Source organism: Panthera tigris, chromosome E1, assembly GCF_018350195.1.
Source record: "Panthera tigris isolate Pti1 chromosome E1, P.tigris_Pti1_mat1.1, whole genome shotgun sequence".
In the NCBI taxonomy this organism is placed as follows: Eukaryota; Metazoa; Chordata; class Mammalia; order Carnivora; family Felidae; genus Panthera; species Panthera tigris.
Genome location: NC_056673.1, coordinates 53908917 through 53914736, shown reverse-complemented (window position 1 = coordinate 53914736; position 5820 = coordinate 53908917). Strand labels below are relative to the sequence as shown.

At 57.1% G+C, this 5820-nt stretch overlaps 1 long non-coding RNA gene across 1 annotated transcript; it reads right to left on the bottom strand.

The window, feature by feature from the left end:
• Positions 1–1328: 1328 nt before the first annotated feature.
• Positions 1329–3069, bottom strand: LOC122233748. The gene is made up of 3 exons (XR_006211440.1): positions 2925–3069; positions 1950–2060; positions 1329–1477 (listed from the first exon to the last, which is right to left on the bottom strand). It is a non-coding gene; the product is annotated as an uncharacterized LOC122233748 (long non-coding RNA).
• Between the last annotated feature and the right edge of the window lie 2751 nt (positions 3070–5820).

Below are 5820 nucleotides of genomic sequence, written 5' to 3'. Positions count from 1 at the left end.
AAGCATCCGCCTCTTGATTTCAGCTCAGGTCATGATTACTTGGTATGTGAAATCAAGCCCCCACGTTGGGCTCTATGCTGACGGCGCAGAGCCTGCTTGGGATTCTCTCTCTCCCTCTCTCTCTGCCACGTTCTCTCTCTCTCAAATTAGATAAATGAATGAATGAATGAATGACCTGAACTGTAAGTGGCGCACAGTTCAGACACCAGCTTCCCTTCCATCACGGTAAAATATCTTGTGCACGTTAAAAGAACTGCTGAGTGGGTCAGATGCAAGGAGGTAGTGAAGGGGGAGGGAAGAAGAGTCAGATCCAGGGTCATGGCCTCGGCCACAGTGGGAGGAAGCACCAGGGAAGTGATGAAGACGTCTGTTTGGGTCTTCATAGCTGATAACTCATGGCCACGTCTTCGTGAGCTCTGCTCGCTCACCTCCTACCCCCTGCAGCCCCCTTGCCTCCCCCTGGGCTGCTCCAGAGTAGGTGAAAGCCTGTTGCCTTGCCCTGAGTGGGTTCTCCGCCTTTCCCAGAGGATGCCTCCCTCCTGCGGGTGGTCAGGCGAGCGCCCGGGCTTGGGGGCCTTGGGGCTTTGCAGCCGGGTCCCAGCAGGGCCGTGTCACCGGGGCTCTGGTCCTGGGTCAAGGCTGTCCATTTTGACGCTCTGAGGCCCCAGGCTGCAAATCAGATGCCAGCAACAGGGCGCCCTAACTGGGTTGGCACATCACCACACCCGGTGAATCGATTTTCTCCACCTGTGGTGTTTCTAGGCCTGATCGGCTTGACTCGGTGTCCTCGCGTGCTCCTGGCCTTGGAATTCAGGCCCGTCTGCAGCTGCAGCCGTCTCCCAGACCTGAGGCCTTAACTAAGGACAGGGGAGCCCCAACATCTGGCTTCTGGCCTCGTTCCTGGGAATCTAAGCCTTGCCTCTTATCCCATCCCCGGTTTCCCTGCCCGGAACTTCTTTGCCTCTGTCGGTCCCTGCTGCTTCGGCAAATCCCAAGTCATATACGGCTTCTGCCTCTGCTCCCCACAGCTGGGCCCTGTGCCTCTCCTCCCTGCCCACATGAGGGGTCCCCCCGTCCCGTCCCCTCATCACTTTTCATTGTATTATCATTTTTTTTAAAATGTTTTTATTTATTTTTGAGAGACAGAGAGAGAGAGAGCAGGGGAAGAGCAGAGAGAGAGAGAGAGGGAGACACAGAATCTGAAGCAGGCTCCAGGCTCCAAACTGTCAGCACAGAGCCCGATGCGGGGCTTGAACCCACACGCTGCGAGATCATGGCCTGAGCTGAAGTCAGATGCTCAACCCAGTGAGCCACCCAGGCACCCCTATTATCCTTTCTTTCCAGCTGGTCTCCTTGCTTCCAGCCCCTCCTCCCTCTGACCCAGCAGTTCTCAAAGGGTGGTTCTGGGATGAGCAGGATCAGGAGCACCCGGGAGTCCTTAGGCCTGCAAATTCTCCAGACCTGCTGAATGAGAGACCTGGGGGGAGGAGGCGGGAGGAGAGGGCAGCATTTCAACAAGCCCCCAGGCGATCCTGAGGCACTCAAGGCTGGGAACCGCTGTGTCCAGCACATCCTCCCTGTACCTTCCAGAGCATTCTTTCTAAAACCCAGGCCAAGACCTCGCATTCTCCGGCTCAGCAACAGAGAATGGCTCTCTCGCGCCTTCAGAATTAATTTTCAATTAACTTCTTAAGCACAGTGTTCCAGGCCCTTCACCATCTGGCCCCAACCCCCGTCTCCAGACATCCCCCCATCCCCGCTCTGGGCCCAGCCCTATGGCACCAGCTCCCTCCTTTGACAACTGAAGGCCCAGTCCAGATGCTGTCCCCTGTCCTTGTGAAGCACTGTCTACCCTCCTCGTCCTCCCGGGACGTTTGGTCCCACCCGCGGTGCTTTGAGTGCCTGTACGTGCCTCTCTCCCGGCCATTGTTCTAACATAGCATGAATACCTGGGGACACATTGATCTTCCCCATCCGTGCACGGCGAGCTTCTGGAAGCAAGGATAAGGGTCTTCCTAAGCTGAGCACTGGGCTGGTTCAGAACACTTGCCAATCCATACCTGCAGATGCCGGGATTGAATCTAACTCTTGCTGTCTACCAGAGCCCCACCCGCACCTCCCACCCCCCCGTCATCCTGCCATCCCACCCACCTGACCGCCTTGATCTAGCGCCACCTTTCTGGACACTTAGGGCCTCCTAGGGTCTCTCTGATCCCTCCTGTACTCCTCTGGGTCCATCTGGGCCAAATCACTTCCAGCCGGGTCGCTCTGCAGCCTAACTGTACATAGGGAGTGAGGGAGAGTCCCTTCCTGGGGCACCAGGTGGCTGGTGCGAATCTTTCCCCGCCACAGGGGTGGGGTGGGGGCTACAGCATTTCCTCGAGCACCTTTCCAATGATGCAGTCAATCCCGACAAACGAGAGCCGTGGATACGCCAACCAGCAGCCCACCCTCCTGTTACCTAAAATAGTGGGGTAGGGTTTGGGGTGGTAACTTATTTATTTATTTCATGTGTGTGTGTGTGTGTGTGTGTGTGTGTGTGTGTGTTTCTCCACTAGATTTACCAACCTAATTACGTCTGTTTACAGCAATATTAAAATGTGTTTGCATCCCCTACATGCACGGCAACTGATAGAATGGCCGGGCAGTCCAGAGGCTGGGATAGGGGGGTGCCTGAAATACCTAAAAATTAAGCCTCGGCCTCAACCTGCAACATGGACGATCCCCAGGTAGGTAAGCAAGACTTGTGGTCATTTTTTCAGTGGGGCCTTAGCAAGCTAATTACCTTCTAGGGGATATTTTCACCCGGTTGAGGAGCACCTGGGAAATTACAGAGGTGCCTGGTTCTCTTTAGGACCCGGCCCATGTGCCTCTGAGCCCCAAAGCCCGTCCCGAGAGTGCCACACTCAGGCAGTCCCACCCACCAGGGCCTCCTGGGTCCTTCAAACTCCCGACATCCCCGACTCGGTGGCGAAGGGAGCGTGTGGTTCTCTGTGTGACCTCCTGCGGTCTGCCGATAAGACTTCAGGTGTGGTCAAGCCCACCCACCACACCCAGGATGACACCCGGGAAGAGAGCGAAGCTGGGTCCCTTCCTGTAGCCGCTCCGGGACCTCAGCCTCTGTGATGATGTGACACAGGCCAGCACGGTCTTCTCTCCCGGAACGTGGCACTCGGGTCGCCTAGCAACCTCGACACGCGGCCAGCCCGGCCAATCACCTGTGGCTGCCGACACCCACCTGCTTCCCCCGGGGGAGGGGGGGGCAGAAGGCAGCCTGGTGACTAAGAGCCACCCCTGCCGGCTGCCCACCGGCCACCTCTCCAGGCCACCCACCCTTTGGAAGGTCCCCAAGGAGGCGGGCAGAGTGACCAGTGTTTCTCACCTCACCCTCTGCTCCCTACCCAAGGCCCGTTCTGCGGCTTAATCTGTGACATTTAACATAAATAGTTTTCTATTCCCAGCTGAACTTTAATGGCTTTTATCATCAGCTGTGGTTCCTGGCAGCGATACAAGAGCGGCTGTCTCTTGCCTCGGTCTATTCCAACAGGACGCCCGAGGAGGTCCCACGGTTCTCGCCACGTGAAGCCAGGGTGGCCCCTGGAGATGTCTGCCCAGACCCGCGCCTGCCGCTCTCCGCCCGGAAATATCATTACGTGTTTCAATTAGAATTAGTGGGGAAGTCAGTTATTAAGTGGTTCGTTATTATGGTAATGGAGACACTCCACACGAGCTGGTGCAGGCTGTGCCGGCCTTGCTCTGACGGCCGCTTCGGAAGCCCTGATGCTCGGTTGCAAGTGGAGCCGGGAAGAGATGGGAGGCGGGAGGCCCGAACGGGTGGGTGTCGCAGCCCCCGCCGTCTGCCTTCCGCACCCCTACTCCCCACCCCCAGGCACGGTCCCCAGGAGGTGGCGCGCACAAACCCTCCAGCTGAAATCACAAGTCCTATCCCCCAGCCGTTGTCAAGGCCCGTGCCCACCGCCACCAGACCCCTCCCGGTAGCTGTCCTCTTACTCTCAGATACGCGACCATCACGGAAAGGATTTTACAGGACTCCTCCTGAAGAGGCTAGGGTTTGGGCAAAGGTCCTGCAGATTCTGAGGGTGCCGAGGAGGGTGCCCAAAGACCACTAGGGTGGAGGATGGTGGAGCCCAGCTCTGGTCCATCCTGCCAGGTGAACCTGGGCACGTCACATGACCTCTGAGAGCTGCCGCCCTCCCTGTATGTTGGAAGTTTGGGTCAGGAGTTTCTGATGTGCCCGCAGGACGCGGCATTCCCTGATCGGGTGTGGAATAAACCGATGATCGTCGGTTGTGGAATAAACTTTGTCCCCACAAATTCATGTTGTCGCCCTACCCCCCAACATGATGGTATTTGGAGATGGGACCTTCGAGATGTAACTAGGTGAGATGAGGTCATGAGGGTCCAGCCCCCACGACAGGATTCGTGCCCTTCTGAGAAGAGATACCAGATCTCTCTCTGCGCCCCTCTTCCCCATGGCTGCACAAAGAAGAGGTCACGTGTGCACGCAGCGAGGGGGTGGCTGCCTGCAGACCACGAGGAGAGGCCTCAGAATAAAACCCACCAGCCGGCACCCTGATCTGGGACTTCCAGCTCCCAGAACTGGGAAATTAACGCATGTGGTCCAAGCCCCGTCCATGGTACCTTGTTACCTGAGCCTGAGCTGACAAAGGCAGGGTCCCTCCGGGGGAGAAATTCTCCAGGTCAGGTGGGCGTGCACCAGAGTCCCAAGGGGGGCCGGGCCCTCCCCCCTCCCACTGATGTCTGTCGGTCTTCTCTTCTGTCCGTCCAGCTTTCAGACACTGCTTCCCAGCCGTATCTTCCTCCCCCTGCCCCAGGCCACAGCGGGCTGCAGCCAATGGGCCGAGCTCAGAGTATTCCTTACGGACCTTACCAGCCCGTGACCGTGACCCAGAGACCAGCCCTGGGGCCACCGAGCCTCAGTTTCCTTATCTGCTAACATCCGTGAGGACTGATAAGCCAATGCAAGAGAAGCACTCCACACAGACTCGCAAGGCGTGAACGCTCAAGATCGGGTCATAACTGTTGCTGTTATTATTTTAAAGATCATCTCAGCGGGGTGTGGGCCCACAGTGGCTCCCTTTTCCTTGAGATCTGATGGGTATTTGAACAGGAAGGAAAACAGGAGACCTGAGGGATCAGAACAAAGTGAAGAAGGCAGGAGAAAAAACTGGGAATGGAAGCAAAGGCTGAGAGGGAGAGATGGGGGAGACAGGGAGACAGAGACAGAGAGACAGGGAGACAGAGGCAGAGAGCAGGGAGACAGGGAGAGAGATAGGGAGACAGAGGCAGAGAGACAGGGAGACAGGGAGAGAGACAGGGAGACAGAGGCAGAGAGCAGAGAGACAGGGAGACAGAGACAGAGAGACAGGGAGACAGGGAGAGATACAGGGAGACAGAAGCAGAGAGCAGGGAGACAGGGAGACACAGACAGAGAGATAGGGAGAGACACAGGGAGACAGAGGCAGAGAGATGGGGAGACAGAGACAGAGAGACAGGGAAACAGAGACAGAGAGACAGGGAGACAGGGAGAGAGACAGGGAGACAGAGGCAGAGAGCAGGGAGACAGGGAGACAGAGAGAAACAGGGAGAGATACTGGGAGACAGAGGCAGAGAGATGGGGAGACAGAGACAGAGAGACAGGGAGATAGGGAGAGAGACAGGGAGACAGAAGCAGAGAGCAGGGAGACAGGGAGACAGAGACAGAGAGACAGGGAGAGAGACAGAGAGACAGGGAGAAAGAGACAGAGAGACAGGGAGAGAGACAGAGACAGAGAGACA